General features: G+C 38.1%; 1 pseudogene; it reads left to right on the top strand.

Moving 5' to 3' along the window:
- LOC112657448 (proteasome maturation protein-like) overlaps window positions 1-8370 on the top strand; it is a 31441-nt pseudogene extending 23071 nt beyond the window's left edge.
- Window positions 8371-22401: the final 14031 nt, after the last annotated feature.

Below are 22401 nucleotides of genomic sequence, written 5' to 3'. Positions count from 1 at the left end.
ATATGGTAGAAATTTCTAACTAAAATACAAAAACTGCTGCTCTATGATGAAAAGAAATTCATCTCCATGCCATTTACATGAGAAATATCTATAGCTTGAGATAAATCTTCCAACACAAAGTTTAAAAGTAAAAGATTAAAGGGGCTGTCTCAGTGAGTAGAACATATGACTCTTGATCTCAGGGTTGTAAATTCAAGCCCTACGTTGGTTGTAGAGATTATTTAAAAATAAAATCTTTTTAAAAATAGGGACATCGGTTGAGCATCTGCTTTAGGCTCAGGTTGTGATTTTGGGGTCCCACATTCAGCTGTCTGCTCAGTGGGGAGTCTGCCTCTCCCTCTGGCTCCCCCCACTGCTCATGCTCTCTCTCTTTCTCAAATAAACAAAATCTTTAAAAAAGAGCGAGCGAGAGATACCCAGTAAATGCTAACCAAAAGAAAGCAGCAGACCTGTATTAATAATAAATAAAATAGATGTTAAGGGAAAAAGCATAAACAGAGATGAGAGACATTATAAGTTGATAACACTATCCACCAAGAAACTTTAACAATTATGAACTTTTACGCACCTAATAAGATAACTTCAAATTATGTAAAGCAAAAATGGACAGAACTTTAAGGAGACGCTGCCAAATTCCGTCATATGGAAGATTTTAAGAGACTTAGTAACTGAGAGCAATAGATCACCCCAAATTCAGTAAAAGTATTAAAGATTGAAGCACCACAATTTCAATTTCATCACTTTAGTTTAATGGACACATATAGAATATGAATTGTAACCAAGAATTAAAGACTCCCCATTCTTTCTAAATGCCTATGGAAAGAAAGCTCATACTGTCCATAAAATTGATTGAGGTTTCAAATTAGTGTTACTAGAAAGACTATGATATCTAAAAAATTCAATTAAATTAGAAATAATACAAAAACAGAATACAAATATTCTGTATATAAAATATTAAAAATGCTTCTGTATATCACAATGTGTGGAATACAGACAATGCACTACACACAGAGAAACTTGTAGCTTTAAATGCATATTGAGGAGAAAAACTAAAAATGAATGATGTAGGCAACCAACTGGAGAAATTAGAAAAATAGCGCAATAAGCCCAAAGAAAGTAGAAGGAAATAATAGAGATTAAAAGTAGAAAATGAAATAGAAGACAAAGACATAAAAGAACCAATAAAGCAAAAAGTTGATATCTTTGAAAATACTGATAAAGTCGATAAACTTTAGACAAGACTAATTAAGACATAAAGAGAAGAGGTAAAAACAAGCCACATTTGGAATGGAGAATGGGAGACATTACAGATAAAGCAGGAAATAAAATGACAATTTAAAAATATAAATAATTGTGTGTTGATAGATTTGAAAGTTTAGATGAAAAGAAAAACTCAGGAAAATATCAATCATATCAGACTGATATGATTACAGAATGGTATAAATTGGAAACTCACTAAGAACTTTTAGGCTCACATCAATCAGGGGAGATTTTTCAGATGATCCTTCCAAGATTGTTTGGATACCTCCTGATCAGAAAAGGAGGATTGTCTGAATTCTCAAATTTCATGCTAAGCCTGTGATGGTATGGTAAAAGACAAATTAAATATTATTTAAATAGGGTGGGAGTGGGGTGTGAAAGGGCTAAATATCAGCACCCTAGCAACCGTGGAAGGCAGTATGAAGTGTGGAATTATATTTGTTCCTATTAAAAGAATGCCCCTACTGCTCATTTTTTGTTCATTATTTTGTGCAATTTCAGAAATTCAAGTGTCAAGTGATACAGCATTAATTTTGGAGTTGGATTTTTTTTCCCCAGTTTGATCAAAACTTAAGTAATATTAGCTTTGCAGGCTCCCTGGTGCAGTAAGGACTCATAACACTATGGACTTCTTCATGTGACTGAGAGTTTCCACCACCTTTGCCCAATTAACAAATCAAATGACAGAACAGATGTGACTGCAAAAATATGGGCTCTAAAGTTAGAATAACCGGGGTTCAAATCCACCATAGAGTTTGCATGATCTTAAGAAAATCACATTTAATATATCTGCATCTCATTTTCCTCATCTGCAAAATGAATATAGGATTGTTCATAAGCCCAGTACAGAAAGTGTTTTTATGAAGAGTGTTTATCGTAAAATCTGAAGGTACTCTATAATATAGTTCTCATTCCTGACCCCTTCTCAGTGTTGGTGGGCAAAACATATTTCTTTTTTTATTTATCTTTTATTTTTTTATTTTTATTTTTTAAAGATTTATTTATTTATTTATGATAGACATAGAGAGAAAGAGAGGCAGAGATACAGGAGGAGGGAAAAGCAGGCTCCATACCGGGAGCCCGACTCGGGACTCGATCCTAGGACTCTAGGATCGCGCCCTGGGCCAAAGGCAGGCGCCAAACCGCTGAGCCACCCAGGGATTCCTATTTCTTTTTTTTAAAGATTGTATTTATTTGAGAGAGAGAAACAGAGAGAGAGTTGGGGGGTGCAGAGGGAGAAAGAAAAGTATACTCCCCACTGAACAGAGAGCCTGATTGGCAGCTCTATCCCAGGACCCCAAGACCATGACCTGAGCCAAAGGTAGACACTTAACCAACTAATGGTGCCCTGACAAATTAATCTTTGACTATATAGTAATATCAAGCTATATTCAGAGTCCAGAATTTATTGGATGGCATTTCTCAACATCGATGTTTTGGTTTCTTTTAAATTTTGGGACCTAACTTACTACTGTGTTGTGAAATTATCTGCTCTGGAGAACTGCAATGATGGTTAGTTGGTTATGATCAATACAGAAAAAATACACAGAAAATGTTAGCATTATATACAGGAAGGGATATTTAGGAAACTTTCACATCTGTGTTAAATGTGTGAGTGTAGATGTACACACATACAGTGGGTCATGATGTCAAAAGTGTTTCTTACTCTGGGTCTTGGTCAGAATGAGAATGAAGCTGCTGTCCCACATGAACTGGCAGAAAGGTATGGGGCAGGAGCGGAGGGTAAGAGTCTCTCTTGATTCTAAAATCTGAGACCTCCAGCATACCTCACACATATGCCCACGCACACAATAGGCAGTGTTCAAGTTTGTTTCGTAGGTCTCTTTTTGAGGACTCAGAATGAAGCATGTAAGAGAAAGACTTACCAAACCAGTGTAGAAAATCTTTAACCTGTAATGTTCTATGGTCATAGTACTAAACAAACACCCCAAGAATTGTGTGTAACAATGCAATCCTTTTCATTTTGTGTAGTGAGATACTAACCTGGAGTAAAAAAAAAAAAAACCTAACTTGATTGTCACAAACTTGATGATGTCACTACTTGAGTGAAGTAGTCATATCTCTGGATTGAGCTGCCTCAGGGGTGAAATGTTGAGGATCTTTAAGTCTTCTTCTTGCTCTGTAATATGAAGATCCAATATCTTCCTTAGTGTCCCACTTTCATCCCTACAGCAGAATTATGGTGGGTGGAGGGAAGAGCACAAAATTTACAGCAAGAATAACCTGCCCAGTCTCTGGCTGTATGACATTGAGCATGTTACCAAATCCCTCTTGGCCTCCATTCCCTCATCTGTAGAATATAAATAACAACTTTCATCTATAAAAGATTAAATGTAGGGGCAGCTGGGTGGCTCAGAGTTTGAGCGTCTGCCCTTGGCTCAGGCCGTGATCCTGAGGTCCTGGGATGGAGTCCCATGTCGGGCTCCCTGCAGGAAGCCTGCTTCTCCCTCTGCTTATGTCTCTGCCTCTCTCTGTGTATCTCTCATGAATAAATAAATAGTCTTTTTAAAAAGAAAAGCTTAAATGTAAGACACCTAATAAAATACTCAATGTTTCCTTCTTTATTACTCTATTCCCTCCTCTTCTCCAACTGCCAGGTTGTAGAGATTGACCTTTGCTCTCCAACACCCCCTCTCTGCTTCAGCAGTGACCCTGTAGAAGGGGCTTGGTGGAAGGAGAAGAGCAAAAAAGGAGGAGGGTGAGGGTGGGAGGCCTGTTCCAGCAGAACTGAGGGGAGCCATGGGATCCTGTTTGCTGTGGAATCCCTTCACAGGGGATGCCTGGGTGGCTCAGTGGTTGAGCATCTGCCTTTGGCTCAGGTCCCAGGGTCCTGGGATCAAATCCCACATTGAGCTCCCTGCATGGAGCCTGATTCTCATTCTGCCTCTGTCCCTGCCCCTCTCTCTCTCTCTCTCTCTCTCTCTCTCTATGTCTTTCATGAATAAATAAATAAAATCTTAAAAAAAAAAAAAAAAGGAATCCCTTCAGGGCCTGGCCCCGGATGCCTCTCCAGCTCTTTCCCCCTTCAGGACTACCTCCCTACCTCCCACCTGCCAGGTCTGCTGGCCGTGGCAACCTTGCAGTAAGAAAAGGAGGACTTGGTGGAAACACCAAGGGAAGAAAGGATCCAAGCTGCAGTGCTGGGGAGGGTCTCTATGGCAGCCTCTATTTTTAAAGGACTGAGTATTTGTCATCTCCATCCCACACACTCTATCCTACACCCTCAAACAAAATGAAACAAAAGCAAACAAACTCAGCCTCTCCACAAGCACCAGTGGACAACAGAGATTTTATTGGTCATGGTGAGGGAGATGAGGGAGATTAAGTAAAGAGATTTACCTCACAGTGTGCATATTACTTGTATGACAGAAGTCCCCAGCAGACTTCCAGGTTCTTCTCTGAAAGCTCCATCAGTGATGACTTGGTCTCCTTCTCCCCTGTGGTCTCCACTGAAGCAGCCTTTACCTCTCCAGGGCTTCTGTACCACTTTCCTTTTTCTGAGACAAAGTATTTTAGTTCCTCCAATTTTGTCTCCTCAAACCTATCACTTGACTTCATCCTCAGTGAAAAAGCATATTGTCATGAATCACTCTCTTCAGAAATTATAAATAATGAACCATTATTTTTATCACATTTATATACATGTCTGCAAAATCATTTGTTGGTGGCATATTTGGTTGACATTGCACATCAAAGATACATGATGGAGGAGAAAAGGGATGGGGATAAGAAGAAGTTCCAAGTACCTAAAAAGCTGAGAACAGGTCCCAGATGGATGCAGTGTGGCTGGTGGGCTGTTGAATGGGAATGACAGAAGGCGCATTCTTTGTAATGGTCTCACCATTACAACACCCATGCTCTGACTACCACCTAAAGTTCCAGCAAAGTTCCATTGCCAAATTAATGTTCTTACAACATTTATTTCATCAAGTCCTCATCTGTTAAAATAAACAATGAATCCCAATTCCCTTTAAAGAGATGAAGAATCAGGCTTGAAGCTCAACTCCATCTTTTGCCTATTTTATAATAAGATCTTTAAGGACAAGGACAGGAACTAAGTGATATACATTTAGGAGCTTACCTATGTAGGTAAGAGCTTACCTTTGTAGGGATGGGGAAGCTCCTAAGTGGAGCTTCATCGTGCCCTTCAAATAAAAGGCAGCCAAACACTATGTGTTGAACTGGATAAACTTTAATATCATGTACATAATATTATACATATTTAATATCATAAATATGCCTAAAATGCTTTTTATAAATAGCTCTCTATAGAAACTAATTTTTTACTTCTTTTTTTAAAGGTTTTTTTATGTACTTATTTGAGAGAGAGAATGCATGAGCGGGAAGGGGGTAGCAAATAGAGGGGGAAGCAGACTACCTGCTGAGCTCAGAGCCTGATTCGGGGCTCAATCCCTTACCCCAGGACCCTGACCTGAGCTGAAAGCAGACACTTTAAAGGACTAAGCCACCCAGGCGCCCCCCGAAACTTAATTTTAATTAAACATTTTCTTTACTATTTTCTACCAGGTTGTAATTCAGTTCCTAATCTCATCTTAACCCCATTATATGATTACAGAATGCCATCATTTAATCCTTATGGGACTAGAGCTTAATACAGAGAATGCTGTTTGAAGGGCTTTCTCTTGAAACATGGCCCAGATTAAAAAATGAAGCACATTTATACAGTTATCAATGGCATTAGCCAGTAGCCTCTTCCTATATCCACTCTCATTATTTAATACTCTTCACTCTTTGCTCGTCCATGAAAATCCTGAGTTTTCTTATTACCAATATAAAATATATTTCTGACTCAAGAGACTATTGCCTAATATGGAGAATTATCAATTTGGCCATATTATAAAATACTTTGGGATAGTGATGCTTTAAATTTTTACTTGTATTTAATTCTGGACTGGGAAAATACAAATTAAAGGCTGGGTATCAAGATTTGAAATGTTCTGTTAGCAAGGGACTGGGAAGTTTATAAGAGGAGGATAGGAACAAAGAAGATGAAATTAAAATCTGCCTACCTCCAGGGTGCCTGGGTGGCTCAGTAGGTCAGGTATCTGCCTTCTGCTCAGGTCATGATCCCAGGGTCCTGGGGTTGAGGCCCGTATCAGGTATCAGGTTCCCTGCTCAGTGAGGAGCCTGCTTCTGCCACTCCCCCTGCTTGTGCTCTCTCACTCTCACTTTCTTTCAAATAAATAAATAAACAAACAAACAAACAAATAAAATCTCTAAAACAATTTTTTTGTTTACCTTCTAGGCTGTCTGGTATTTCCTATTAGAGAGAATATAGTTGTAAGGAGATTGCATACCTCATGGGTGTGTGACAAGCCAGAGAAATAATTCTGATTTGGCCATGGCCTCACTGTGATAGATGACATGCTTGAATTTTTTATATGAACTGTGTTCTTTACTAACTTGATCCTGGACTCCTTACCTAAGGCAGGTCTCACCTTCACTGTAGACACTATGTACACTTTTAGCTCTCAGGGCACTGAAAGAAACTTTCAATACTCATCATCAGCAGTTGCCACTCTCCCCTCAAAAAACTCTCTAAATCCTACACCAGTATCATTTCGTTTTCTCCTACCAGTTCAGCTTTGCCCCAGGCTCAAGGATGTATGAATTAAAGAACCCCATCACTAACATAGAATAGCTCTGGATTAATCCAGTTTCACAGACTGTACTACTCCAAATTCTCCACAGCTTCCAGAAATTAGGTCCATACTTGGTTCCCTGTGATTAAGCTAGTGCCTGAATTCTAGTGATAATCTAAATACAAGTGTCCTCTGCATTTTCAAAGTTCAAGTTAGACCACTTCACTTTTATGAAAGACCCACACCTACCTTAGTATCCATTTTTCTAACTGAAAGAAATGTGAAGAGGACTTTTGCTTTTACAAAAAAGTCTAAAAGTGAAAATAGCATTCTATGTTTGTTTTGCAATGACCTATTGTACAGGCCCCAGGCATCCCAGCAGCGAGAGGGGCCCCACCAAGCTCCTTGCCCCAGAACTACACTCAGCATCTCAGCATCAAGCCATCGTAGCTTTGAACTGTGTCTGTATCTGTGCTTTCTCCCAATTTATTTTGCACATCCCTTAGTAAGATGTTTCCTAAGATATCAGAAAAGCTTAAAAGATTATTTTTGGGGGTCTGAGGATGCTCAAATAATTTTCCTTATAAATTAATGGTAATTGCTTCTGACTTTATACCATTTCAGCCTATGAAAATTTTCATAAGTGAGCGGCAGGGCCGGCTGACAGTAATAGGGGCTGTTCACAGAGCAAGTGAAGATGAATGCCAGAGGACTTGGATCTCAGCTGAAGGACAGTATTCCAGTTACTGAACTTTCAACAAGTGGACCTTTTGAACAGCATGATCTTCTTCGAAAAGGTCTCCCTGGTGTGAAAAATGAACTTTTGCCCAGTCATCCTCTTGAAGTATCAGAAAAAAAATTTCCAGCTCAACCAAGATAAAATTAATTTTTCTACACTAAGAAGCATCCAAGGTCTGTTTGCTCTACTAAAATTACAAATGGAATTCAAGGCAGTGCAGCAGGTTCAGCATCTTCCATTTCTTCCAAGCTCAAACCTTTCGTTGGATATTTTAAGGGCTAATGATGAGACTATTGGATTTGAAGATATTCTTAATGACCCATCACAAAGTGAACTAATGGGAGAACCACACTCGATGGCGGAATATAAACTCAGTTTACTGTAATCTGTTGCGCTGTTCATGAAAATAGAGAGGCTGCACATTGTTATAGTCATCTTTTTACTATAATTTGATGTATACAACATTAAAAGTACTGACACATGAAAAAAAAAAAAAGAAAGGTTTCATAAGAGCACTCTACTTTCAGATAGCAAGGGAAGCATTGCATTGTATCCGTTCCTTCACATCTTGGTCAACTACTCCCTGACTGGCGTGCTGTCTTACCCTTACTAATGCTCTGGGATACTAGAATCTTGCCCTCAGGATGCCTGGGTGGCTCAGCAGTTTAGCATCTGCCTTCGGCTCAGGGCGTGATCCCAGGATTGGGTCCCACATCAGGCTTCCCGCATGGAGCCTGCTTCTCCCTCTGCCTGTCTCTGCCTGTCTCTCTGTGTGTCTTTCATGAATGAATAAAGTCTTAAATAAAATTAAAAAAATCTTGCCCTCGAATCCCAGACCCCTGACTGCATCCTTTTTTATTTTTAAAGATTTTATTTATTTATCCATGAGAGACACACAGAGACACAGGCAGAGGGAGAAGCAGGCTCCATGCAGGGAGCCCAATGTGGGACTTGATTTCAGGACTCCAGATCACACCCTGGGCTGAAGACAGGCACCAAACCACTGAGCCACCCAGGGATCCCAAGTTGTATCCATTTTTAGATGCCTATGGCCTATTGATCAGACCACCATCTACAACCATCCCTGCTATCTCCAAATGCACTCACTGCTGGCTCCACACTAAAACACCTGCCCTAACCAGCAAATCAGTCCAACACCTGAAGGCTAGACTTTCCTGCTCTAGATGGCCTACTTGTTTACTAGGTAACTAGTCATTCTAGTAAGCCTGGGACTGAGATGTTTTCTGAGACATGGGACTTTTATTTTTATTATTTATTTTTTACTTTTTTTTTTTTTACATGAGACTTTTAATGCTAAAACCAGAGAAGTCACAGGGAAAGCAGGATTAGTTGATCACCCTGTTTTCTCCTACTGATTAGAATTTGTTCTTCACTAAAGTAGTAGGTTATAGAGATAAATTAAAGATCTATCACCATCTGAATATATGTATTGCAAGTTAGATTCCCTGGGAAGCAGACTCAGACACAAATTAGTATGTAGGAGGTTTAAATGGGAACACTCTGTGATCAACACCTGTAGGTAGTGATGAGCTGGTAAATACTTACTAACCTCCCTGGTGTGGAAATGAAGGGAAGCTCTGATTTGTAGAGTTTGATGATGTCTATGGTATAAATACTCCCACCATGACTGATTTTACATTGCCAACCTGACATCAATAGGCTTACAAGATCCCTGCAAATTTATTTATTTTATCCTCTAATCCAGTACAAACCTGCTCCAAGATACCATTGCCAGTGGTAGAAGAGAAGAAAGCAGAATTGAACAGAGGGAGGTGGTGGGCTATGATATAATCACAACAAAGACTTCAACTAACTGCATTGTGAGTTCTGAAACTGACATGGGCCCTCAGAGTTATCCCAAGTTGAGATCAAGAGGCTGGGTATTTATAACCACATACTAATCAGTAATTGGATGTAGACTACTCCCAGGAAAGGGGTTGCACCATTGAGCAAAGTGGTTCCCATTAGCCAAAGGTAATTCCTGGAGAGGACTGAGAGCTAGAGCCTGCCATCCAGCATTACTCTCAGGAGTTGAGTCTTTCATTGCTGTGAGAGGGATGTGGACAATGTGGCAGAGCATCCACTATAGTCCACCCTTTTCACAGCTCAGAGCCACTTCTTATAAATTCTAGGGCCATCTATTCCTTTTTAGTAGACCACTTTCTCTGGGAAAAACTTATAAAAAACCAAGCTAGTGGGACAACCTATAGTCCCACTGCTGTAGCTATTTGTTGAGGCCATAAATGATCGTCTAGGTATTTACAACTGGCATGACTCAGACCCTTAACCTTGAGCCTCTGGTCTCCGTGCTCTTCTTATGCCATGGCTGCTGGGCTTGCTTGTCTATTGTCGAATTTAAGCAAGAGAGTACCAAGACACACCCAATGGATCACATAAGTGTCCTACATATTCCTTCCTGGCTCCATTGTGTAATAGCTGCTCTACTTCCTTCTGCAGATTAAAGTTAATTATTATCAAAGTAGTGATTATTCTTCTGGTCTGCTGGATCCCTTGGCATGGAAACCTAAAGTAATTGAGTGGTTGCCATGGCTTAAATTTCAATAGTGTTCTTATTGTGCAAGCATTCCCACTTTGAGAAACACAACCTCTAAATCTGCAGAACCTAGAACTGTGGGAACAGGAAGAACAGATTCCCTAAAAGGGTCACTGGGAACGACCCAATGGTTCCTGAACTCATATATCCTAACCTATTGTTGGTGGTGCAAACACTCTTTAGCACTCAAATAGTGAATCCATATCAGAAAATGTATCTTTTCCAATGAAAATAAGTCACTTACCCTTCCACAGTGGAAGGGAGTACAAAATAGTCAACTTGCCACCAAGTGGTGCTGCGGACTCTCTGTTGTTCTCTGTTGCTGGAATTCTGGACAGGTTGGACATTTGGAAGTGGTGTAGTTAGATCAGACTTGGGAAATGGGAGCTTACGTTGTTAGGTCTGCGCATAGCCTTCGCCATGCCGTCTTGGTAACTCTAAACTCATTCTGCTGGCATTAGACAGCTGATGATAGAGGCTGGCTGATGTCAAGTCATCCTGGCTAATTGGTCGTTTAGTGCCTCTTCCATGGTGTATGCACTCTGATGAACATTAACATCCAATACAAAGGTCTTCACATCTTGTGCCCACTCCAGTAAGTCCATCCAAATGTCTCTCCCCTTCACATCTTTTTCCTAAAAGTTCACTCTTTATCCTCTCTTCTTTCCCTTCTGATCATTTGCCACGGCCCATAAGCCTATATATATGCATACGGAGTTGTCCTCTTTCTATGAAAGTGGATGATCAGGTATGCCACTGAATCTCTCTGCTCACCAAGAGGGTTTCCTCTCATTGTTGTCTGTGAAGGCCAGGCTCAAGTGAAGCTGAGGTCTGAACACTGGCTCGGTTTAGGGAACTGAACAAGGGATTTTAACTTTTATTGGAGAGGTTGCCCTTGCCTCTTACTTCTCCACACTTGCTCTTTAAGATTAGTTTAGATATTAAGTAGCACCATGATTGAATGTTCATTGCTTTTGCCCAGAGGGATGCAATATTTTATTACCAATCTCCACAATTTCCTGGCTAGGCCTTGATGGCTATCTCTCCAATCTTGCAGGTCATTATGCTAAGTATGGCTTTGTGGCTTCTGGCAGTTTCTGCTTTGAGATGCCATTACTATTCCTGTTGCTATGAATGAGTTCAATTCTGGGACCACCTCTCCTATTACCATCCCCAGCCTATGGATGGGAAGAGCCACTAATGAACTCCCTGTGATACATAAAAACATTCCCGACAGTCAAGAGGTGCTTGGTGGCTCAGTTAGTTGGGCCTCTAACTCTCGGTTTTGGCTCAGGTCATGATCACAAATCACAGTCATGGGGTTTTATCTTAGATAGTTCTGGCCACATGGTCACTTGATAGCCATGGTCATTCTGTCCTTTCCAGGGTGTTGAAGCATACCAAGAACTTCTTGAACGGTATAGAACTCTGTATAGGAGATGGTGTGGATTGCTCCAAAAGCCTAAGAATCTATATTGTAATTCTCCTGTTGGGGAATTCCACATTGTCTTTTCCCATCACAGATTCCTCCCGTACTATTGAATGTGCTGTCACAGGGGCCTTTTTGAAAATATAGGCAACTGCTTATTTCTTCCCCTATCTTCTCATAACTCATATCTTCTCAAAGACTGAGTTATAGCTTTAGTCCATACATTTGTTTTCTACTTCATTATTTTTTTCTCCCTGCTGATAATTTAGGCTTCTAATATATAATTCAAAGCTATGCATGTAAAGCCATAAATCTCCACAATTCAACATACCACAAGATTTTATGTTTTTACCTTTTAGTTCAAGATAATTCCATTTTGGGGGCACCTGGGTGGCTCAGTGGTTGAGCTCTGCCTTTGGCTCAGGTCCTGATCCCAGAGTCCTGGGATCGAGTCCTGCATTGGGCTCCCCACGGGGAGGCTGCTTCTTCCTCTGCTCATGTCTCTGCCTTTCTCTGTCTTTCATGAATAAATAAATAAAATCTTAAAAGAAAAAGACTCTCTTCCTCTGCCTCTCACCTGCCTGCAGGGAAACTGCTTCTCTGCTTATGTCTCTACCTCTGTCTGGATGTCTCTCATGAATAAATAAAATCTTTAAAACAAAACCACACACAATATTTCCATTTTTTATTTTCTTTTTCACCCATGAACTTTTTTTTTTTCAAGTATATGCTTAATTTCCAAACATTCAGGGAGTTTCTTATCTTGCTGTTAACTTTTATCTTAATTTTAACATAAGCAGAGAACAAATTATGATGTTAATCCTTTGAAATTTGAGATTTCCTTTGTGGTTCAGCATATATTCAACTTTGTAATAGTCTCATATAATTATCTATAGTTATTGGGTGCAGTGTCTAATTTGGGCCATGTCATGTTTGCTTATCAAGTTGAATCTTTGATACCTTTACTGTTATTTTTTTATTTGCTTGTCCCATGTGTTAATCTCCTACTTGGATAGTGGAGATCTAGCTCTCCTTGTATTTCTAACATTTGTTTTGGCTTTGTTTATTCTAATGCTATGCTACTCGGTGCTTACAAATTTAGAATTGCTATCTCTTCCTGCTGAAGTAAATCCTTATCATTATTAAATGTTCTCTATCTCTAGTAATGCTTTTTACCTTACATTTTACTGCCTGATAATAGTTTGGCAACATCAGCTCTTAGTATCTACATGATATATCTTTTATATAAAGTGCTTTGGGGATGCCTGGGTGGCTCAGCGGTTGAGTCTCTACCTTTGGCTCAGGGTGTGATCCCAGATTCCTGGGATTGAGTTCCACATTGGGCTCCTTGCATGGAGCCTGCTTCTTCTTCCTCTGCCTGTGTCTCTGCCTCTCTCTTTCTGTGTCTCTCATGAATAAATAAAATCTTAAAAAAATAATAAAATAATAAAGTGCTTTGTATTAATCTATTGATATAGTCATATTTTTCTTCTCTTATTCTATAAATGCACATTACAATGACTGATTTTTGTAAGTTAAACCAATTCTATATTTCCCTTTTAACATCTTTGGAAATATACTAAAGATTTTTCACTTCTATATATGATAGTGCCCTGTAACTATGTCATTGTTCAGTTTACTTATCAAGATTATGTTAGCCTCATAAAATCAATTCAAGTGTTTCCTCTTTTGCAATTCTATTAAAGACATTATAAAAAATTTGTGCTATTCCTTATTTAGTAAAATTCACCAGCAAAGCTATACAGGCCTATAAATGCATGTAAACTTTGAAATTGTAAATTCATGTAAACTTACTTCATGTAAGTTTTAATATGCTGTGCTTTGGGGGAACTCTTCTAGTTCACTAAGTTTCAAACATATTTGCATTCAGTTGTTTATACAATCCTTTTCCTTTTAATCTTTCTATATCCTTATGACTTTTAGTGTGGCCTTCATAAATGCGATTTTGTCTTCAGTATTTCATTTTAAGAGTAAGAGCATTACTTAGTCTGAAATGTAATATTCTTAAAGGCTTTTTTTTTTTTTGCTATTAAATTTTAAGGAGATATTTATTTCACTATTGTTTAGCTTCTAATATTTTGAGAAAGCAGCTTGTAGTCTAAATGGTACACTTTTGATCCTTTTTCTCTTGTTGCTTTTGTCTAATTTTCAGTTTTATTGACATGCTTTGGTATGTATTTTCTTCCTTTCCATTGGTTCACAGTCCTTTAGTCAGTTGTCTGTGATCTCATAGTTATGGAGAGATCTCAGCCATTATCTAGTCATATATTGCTTCTTTCTCTCTCTGCTCTTTCTGGGAGATTCAATTAAATTTATTTACTTACTTAGTAAAGATTTTATTTACTTATTCATGACACACACACACACAAAGAGGGGCAGACACAGGCAGAGGGAGAAGCAGGCTCCATGCAGGGAGCCTGATGTGGGACTAGATCCTGGGACTCCAGGATCATGCCCCAAGCCAAAGGCGGTGCTAAACCGCTGAGCCACCCAGGCGGCCCTCAATTAAATTTATGACAAGACTTCCCCCTTACTATATTTTAATTTTTTCAGTTCTCTATCTTTTTCTATTAACCACGTTCAATTCATGAATTATATTTTCAGCTGTGTCTAATCTGCTATAAACCAATCCTTTGAGTCCTTAAATCCAGCTAATATATTCTGGAGTTCCTTAACTTCTACTTGGTGTTTTTCTGTGTTTTTGTACTCATCTGCTGAAATTCTCCATCTTGACATTTATTTCCTTGGGGTTAGCATATTCTGTCTGGTTAGTTTTAATTCATGTTGTCTGTATAGGTTTTTTTTTTTTATGTAGGACATCAAATTTGTGTAACGACAGAAACACTTTGAGGTCTTAAAATCCAATTCTTGTCCACTTGTAACTACAGAGGCCATCAGAGGTATTATTCAAATTCTCAGTTATCTCCTAAATAATTGGAGGCCAAAGGTAGGTTTATCTATCATAGATATCTATGTTGTCCTTTTTTCTCTCCCTATTGCTGGCTATAATCCTTCACTATCTTGTTAGCTTTTATTTATTTATTTTTTTTAGTTTTTTTTCCCTTTAAGTAATCTCTACATCTAATGTGAGGCTTGAACTCCTAACTCTGAGATCCAGAGTCACACATTCTACCAACTGAGCTAGCTAGGAACCCTGATCTTGTTAGTTTCTTGATGCCCTTCATATAGATGTTTTGAAGCAAATTTGTCCTTTTTTTTTTTTTTTTTTTTTGGTAGGTGTTCTAAACTGGAGGATTGATCAAAATACTACCTGATATTACTATAAATGGAAATCCCTTCTTGTTGCTTTATACCACTTACACTGTAAGTGTATAGGATTCTGACTTTCTGTAAGGCCAATGTAGCCTAAGAAGGGTGAATGTATGTGGGAGCTACAGTAAAAAAATAAACTTGTATAACTAAATCCTTTCCTCTCAAATTTCATGTTATATTCACATAAAATGCTTGATTTATCTTTTTTTGGTGGAGGGATGGCTCTTGGAGTTATCTACTATGCCAATTTCATCGGTGTCACTTTATTTTTCATTTTTGAATGTTAAACCAACCTTGCATCTTTGGTCATAGCAGATTATCCTTTTTGTATATTCTTACTTTCAACTTGCTAAATTGTTGGTAAGATTTAGGAGATATATTGGTCTGTAGTTTTCTTTTATAGTTTTGTTTCAGGATAACACTGGCATTATAGAATTAGTTAACACAATTCTCCTCTTCAATCTTCTTGAAGAGACTGTAGAAATAACACATGGTGAGTTAACGAAATCATGTTTACAGCAGCCAAAGAAATGGCTCCAGGGGAAACTTGTTGAAGACTATTAGGTTTTTGGTGAGAACAATTGCTTAGTTTAGAACACTAGGTAACATCCATTTAAAAACAATGCAAATAATTCCTAGTGGTTTTCCGAGTATCAAATCTTACCAGTACTGCTCAGTTGCTATCTAGTTAGTCAATGCTGAGTTTGAATTGACTGAGTGACCTCTATGGATGTTTTGTGAAATGACTAAACAAATTTGAGAAAATGTTCATATAACCTTAAATAGAATCTGCTTATAACTGAATGTGGTAAAATATAGGTATAGAACAGAAAGCAGCTTTGTTGGACAAATTTACCAAAGCTTTTGCAATGTTAAGGCTTCACATTTGTGGTTATTCATTGTATTACTTATCAGCAGATCCTTTATGAAAAATATTTAAACCTATCATGTGTTATTAAACTAGCAGTACCAATAGTGGACAATTTTTACAGATTTATCCATTGTAGGCCAAATGCCCTGATTTGCTCTTTCATACAGCAATTCAATTTCTTAGCACTGATAAAGTTGATTGTAGTTTTTTTGAGGTCAGGGCCAGGATTTGAAATTTTTCTGAATGAGAGAACCCACCTCAACTGTCGTTATTGAACACTGGTGTTCAAACCAGCTTATTGTTGCTGACTTGATGTTTCTCTATGAATTCAACTTAAAATTACAGGCAATGAAGATAACATGCAAAATCTATACTGCAGTGGTCATTTCATGATAATTAACATTGTCTGAATCACAAACAAATGTCAAGTTGCTTTATACATTTTCTGTACCAGCAGAAATTAAAACAAAAAATTATTGAATCAATTCCAAATTTGTAGTACATGTATTTTCTAAGCTCCAGCAGTTTTTGGACCTCTATGGACTTGCAAAGGAAATTTATTTTAAAATCTATTTAACCACGTGATTGTGCAATTTCCACACAACCTTCAATTGGAAATGTTAATTTGTAAATTTTTGTCAAAAATTTTATAGACAGTTTTTTCCCTAAATGTCTATAGAATATCCTTGCTTTTGGTCTCTTAGGCTGCAAAGCTGAAAATTTTGACCATCTTCTAATATAACACTGTCATCTATATTTCAATAAAAAATACAATAAAATAAATATTTGCCATCTAGCCCTTTATAAAGTTTGCCAGTCCACATCCTAGTATTTCAAACTGGTAAGTATTTCCTATGAATTATTACTTAAGTATAGTAAGATACCTTTTCCTCAACACATTCAAGATGTTAGAATTTTTCTCACAAATATATCCATATAATTTGAGCTGCAAAAAATCTATAATGTGCAATTTCATCTGATTCTGAGCTTTCCCACTTTGAATACATGTATTTTCTTTCATTTATAAATTCTCTGACGTGTACTGTGAACTAATGCCAATGTCTTTCCCACAGTAAATGCACCAATAGTGACTCAGGTACTACAGTTATAGCAACCTTTTGGGGAAGCCCTTATACATACACATGCAGTTTTTCTCTTACATCAATCTGCTGATGCTGCTGTGGCATTTTCTAGAGAAGTTACTATAGTCCGTACATTCTCTGACATGTATTTAAAAAGATTTCTCCATGAAGGTGCTATTAATAAAAACATAGTTTTTCACTCTGGTCAGTTTTCTGATACTGAGATTTAATCTAGCGCTTAGTGTTTTCCCACTAGCCACACATACATGGTTTTACTCTGTGAATTTTCTGATACACTTGGCGTCAGGACTTGGAAATGAAGAAAATGCACTATGCATTCATCTCTCTCCAGTATGAACTTCAATGTGCAACTGTAGTAGTTTTCTTTTGCTTTGTCAATTATGCCAAAACAGCAGCTTGAAACATTTAACTGTTTCTGAGGGACAAGAATCTGGGAGCAGCTTAGTTGCATAGATCTAGTTCTGGTTATCTTGTGCAGTTTCATTCAAAGTGTCAGCTGGGGGCAGAAGAATCAGTTTCCAAGCTCATTCATCATATACAGTGGGTACCCAAGAGGGGAAACCACAGACCTTTATAATTTAGTTTTGGAACTAACATACCATACCTTCTGCTATTTGCTACTGATCACACAAGACTAATCTTGGCAGAAGGTAGGGGACCATACAAAGGTGTTAACACTAGAAGCCAGGACCTTGGGGGCCATCTCTGGGGCTGGCTATCACTCAATAAACCAGTTTGACTAGAGGTTGATGGACTTTCCAAACTCAGTATGTAATATCATCTCTCTCCAGTGTGAAGTTCTGATGTACAGAGTTGTGATTTCTGGGTGAAGACTTTTCCACAGTCACTGCATTCAAATGGTTTTTCTGTCAGTATGAATTTTCTGAAGCACAACCAAGACTTAACAGGTGAAGTCCTTTTCAAGTTACAGTACATCTATAGGTTTCTCTCCAGTGTGAGTGAGCATTACTGTTCAAAGATATGTGACATTTTGGTAAATGTCTCTACATATTTAATGCAGGTTTTAAGATTTTTGTTCAGGATGGTTGCAAATATTCATGGAGGTGTGACTTGAATTTCCCAGTTACCATGCTTCTCTCCAGTATGAATGGTCTGTTCAAACAACTTCGGAATTAAGACCTGCTCATATTCTGTACATATATAATTCTTGCATGTGAATTCTTCAAAGGAACTGAAGTACTGCTTGTTGGGCAAGGTCTTTCCTACTTTACTTTATCTTGACCTGTATCTTCAATTCTATTTTCCATAGGAGCCTGAAAGAGGCTGGCCTGTCTTTAAGTTCTGATCAGAGTCGCTAGAAGAGGTGGGTTAGTCTCAGTACTGAACTCTCAGGCTCAACTTGTGTTCTTACAGGACAGAACAAAACCTCCAAACTTTGTGGGTTTTAGAAGGAACTTCATGCTCAGTCCCTCAGGAACCAAAGTTGGAAATCTCAATGACAATAGTAGTTAAATTGCCTGAGTACTATTTCAGCTTTCCTTGGTTATTTATTGCAAGACCTACTGGTGATTAACTAACTACCTTAGGTTTTGTCAAGAACCATCATTTATTCCACAAGGACTTTTCCTTTGGCAGCAGATATTGCTCCTCCACCTCCCCATCCTGCCAGCATTTTAAAGATTTCATTCCGTTGTCTTTTGTTCTTGATCATTTCTACTAAGACATCAACTGTCAGTCTTATTGGGCTCCACCAAGGTAATGTGTCTTTTCTCCAGCTGCTTTAAGAATAAGGCCCATCTTGGATTTCCAGTCCTTTGCCATGGGTACCTAGGCATAGTTTCAAACATTTAGTTCTGCTTGACTGGGATTAGCTGAATTTTAATCTGTGGGTTTTCTCAATTTTGCAAAGGGGCTAGCCATAACCTCATTGTTTCTGTCCCAACTGTTCTCTAGGACTCCCAAATTACACGTCAGACATTTTGAACATTTCCTGATCGATACTATCCAGTGAAAATCTTGCCTTCTGGTTTACCCATCTTGGTTTTTTTTTTTTTTTTTTTTTTTTGGTGCACACCATGTTACCTCTCTAGGGAGCTCTTCTCCTCTTTAAGTAGGCTCAACACCCAGCATGGAGCCCAATGGGAGGCCTGAACCGACAACTCTGAAATCAAGACTCAAGCCAGTATCAAGAGTTGGATGCTCAACTGAGCCACCCAGGTGCCCCTCATCTAGGGAGTAAACTTTTCAGCTGTAGAGGTCCTCTCAACAAAAATCACTGCTTGATGAAAAACTTTACTATTTTATCTGTAAATATTGTTTTCTTTCACATTAAATCACAATTATTGGGGAATCCCTGGGTGGCTCAGGGGTTTAGCGCCTGCCTTTGGTCCAGGGTGTGATCCTCGAGTCCTGGGATCAAGTCCCACATTGGGCTTCCTGCATGGACCCTGCTTCTCCCTCTGCCTGTGTCTCTGCCAGTCTCTGTCTCTCATGAATAAATAAATAAAATCTTTAAAAAAATAAATCACAATTATTAGTGATCATTTTATCCCACAATCTAAATCATTTGGATTCAATCACATTTTCCCCTTCTTGATCTGTCATATAATTTTGCTTCATGTACCTAGTAATCTAAACTGTATGCTGGATATTGTGTATAAAATAACTAAAAAGGCTCCAAGACTATTTCTTCCTTTTGGAAAGGGTTCCCCTTTGCCTCGTTAGACAGACTTTTGGTAAAATTTAGCCCCAACTCATCCCTGTGCCTAGAGGACAAACCTAGGAAGTTTTTGGTTGAGAAACTGGATGGACCTTTGTTTCATCAGCTTTCAAAGATTACAAGGGATTCCGTTTTGCCTTTCAGAAATTTTCAACTTGGCTTTTTAGCTTAAGTTTCAGCATTTAACCAATACCTTGACAGAAAAGCAGGCTATTCTTTTAAGGCTTTCAAACCTCCACAATTTTGTCACTCCCATCCTATACAATCATCAAAAGCATACCTGGTTTCTCTTTTCCTAACATAGCCCTCTGCCTAGGCCAAATCCAGATGCTCAGACTGAACCCAGCTTCTACAAAGGAATCTAGAGTGTAAAACAGTTTGTCTTCTTCAACTAACTTCTGAATAATTATCCCCTTTCTGGGATTGAGTCTAGTGTATACTTCATTTCCACATCACACTGATGCCTTTAAAAATACGGCTTTTGAAAATTATCCTGCTTTAATAGGTTGTTAGACCTAGGTGTTGACCTGCCGTGAGCTATAACCTCTCATGTGAAAAACTGAACCTCTAAAGTGTTTGTAAAGCAAATATTTTAAAGTGGTAGAAAAAATGAAAATGGTGACCTTGGAAAACTTGGAATGTAGAAGTTTAAAATACTGAACACATTCTGCAATGCAAATCACTCTCTCCTCCAATTTATCAGTTTCCTATTTTGATAGGACTCTTTTATTAAAGAGTTAAAAGACATTATAAACAGCTGAATTTTCTAACAATAAAAGCTGCCTTAGCAATATGCCCAGATTCTTTGCCATTAACATTTTTAGTTATGACTAGTTTATTACAACTTATGATAACATTGCTCAGTAACCATCAAGTCTACAAATAGATATAAAGTTGTTTAAATTTGAGTGCCAAGGCCTTTTCTATGTAATGAACTCTTCATATGAACTTTTTTTCTTCCAGAAACTCCAGTTTGTCTTCCCCAGATGGAAGAGATAAGCACATAACTAGAAATAAATCTCTTATTCTTGCACCTCAGAGATTTGTACATCTAAATGGCTTCTGGACAGCTTAGTTTCCATGAGTGATTCTGAGATTTGGAAATCATGGCTATAAACAAAAATACTCAAAAGCCAGCATATTCTTAAAACTTCTAAGGTAATTCTTAAGTTCAAGGAACTGGCTTGAATTTGTCTGAATTAAGAGTTGCTGCCTATATACCTCAAATGGCACTTAAGTAGACTAAAAACACCAATAAAAGGTTTCCGAAGCAAAAGCTTATATTTTTAAGAGATCATCCACAAAATAGTGGTCATATATTTATAGATCCACTATAGACATGATTTTGGTATTTTATGGATTAGTAGTTTAAAAATATTAATCACTTCATTAACGTCACAATTAACTGAAATATTTAACATATGCTCATGATTAATGTTATGTGTGGAGACGCAATTACCACCATTAAAAATATTAGTGTAAGGGGCACCTGGGTGGCTCAGGCGGTTGGGCATCTAGCTCTTGATTTTAGTTCAGGTCATGATCTCAGGGTCATGGGATTGAGCCCTGTCCTGTGGCTCTGTGCTCAGTGGGGAGCCTGCTTGAGATCCTTTCCTTCTCTCTCTGCACTCCCCTCCCTGATAATACGCTTTAAAATAAATAAATACATCTTTAAAAAATAAAGTCATCTTTAAGAACAGAAGGTGGAACACCTGGGTGGTTGTCACTTCACTGTCTAACTCCGGTTTTGGCTCATGATCTGAGTCATGAGATTGAGCCTTGCATCAGGCTCTGCACAGGGTGTGGAGCCTGCTCAGGATTTCCTCTTTCCCTCTGTTAGCCCCTACTCCTCCCAATAATAGAAGTAAGGCCGTGAAAGCAATTCAATTCTGATATACACAGTTATATAATCAGTCCTATACACTGGATGTAATGTTTTAATAATTTACTATAACCTTTTAAAGAACTATTCCATATAACTCATTTACTTTACTACAACTAAAAAAGATCATTCCCTTAGGGGAAAAAGGATGGTAAAATAGAGGATAATTATCATCACCCTCTGTAAAATATTACTTTGACCTATATTATTAGGAGTTAATCAATCATAAATTATTCCACATGATTGGAAACTTGGGAGATTGAATTTTACTAACAAGCCATGCCAGGAACCATCTGGTCTGTGGGGGCAAGTTCAGTCAAGTCTGCTGGTTCTTTTCTATAAACACGATTTTACTGGAACACAGTCATGTCCATTTATTCCTATATTGTTTATGGCTGTTTCTGCACTACAACAGTGGAACTGAGATCCTATGGCCTGCTAAGCCTAAGGTATCCATCATCTGCCCTTTGGAAAAGTTTCCTCACCTTGATCTACACCATGAAAATGATTATTTCAATAAATTTTTAAAGTCACAAACTTCCATATTAGAAAAAAATATTATTAAGTAATTTCTACACCCCATGTGGGACTTGAACTCACAACCCTAAGATCATGAGTCGCATACTTCATTGAATGAGCCAGACTAGTGGCCCACATCCATCATTTTGTAACCGAAGACTGGATAAAATATTTTAGTTTGTATTTGAAAAAGGCATCACCGGCAATGGTTTCTCTCTCTAAACAAAAAAATTTAGCAATTACACCTTTGAGCACCAACAAAGATGAAAAATCTGAAAGTGAAATTTCCAGGAAGTAAATTTGAGAGGGTATCTAAAGGTTATATTCTTTCAGATAGCTTGGGTTTTGTTGTTTTAAAAATCTTTTCACCTACACATTTAAAATAACCCAAGTTTTATAAAAATATGAACAGCAAGGATAGTATA

The sequence above is a fragment of the Canis lupus genome, chromosome 8, assembly GCF_003254725.2.
Source record: "Canis lupus dingo isolate Sandy chromosome 8, ASM325472v2, whole genome shotgun sequence".
Classification (NCBI taxonomy): domain Eukaryota; kingdom Metazoa; phylum Chordata; class Mammalia; order Carnivora; family Canidae; genus Canis; species Canis lupus.
This window is presented reverse-complemented; position numbering and strand designations above follow the sequence as displayed.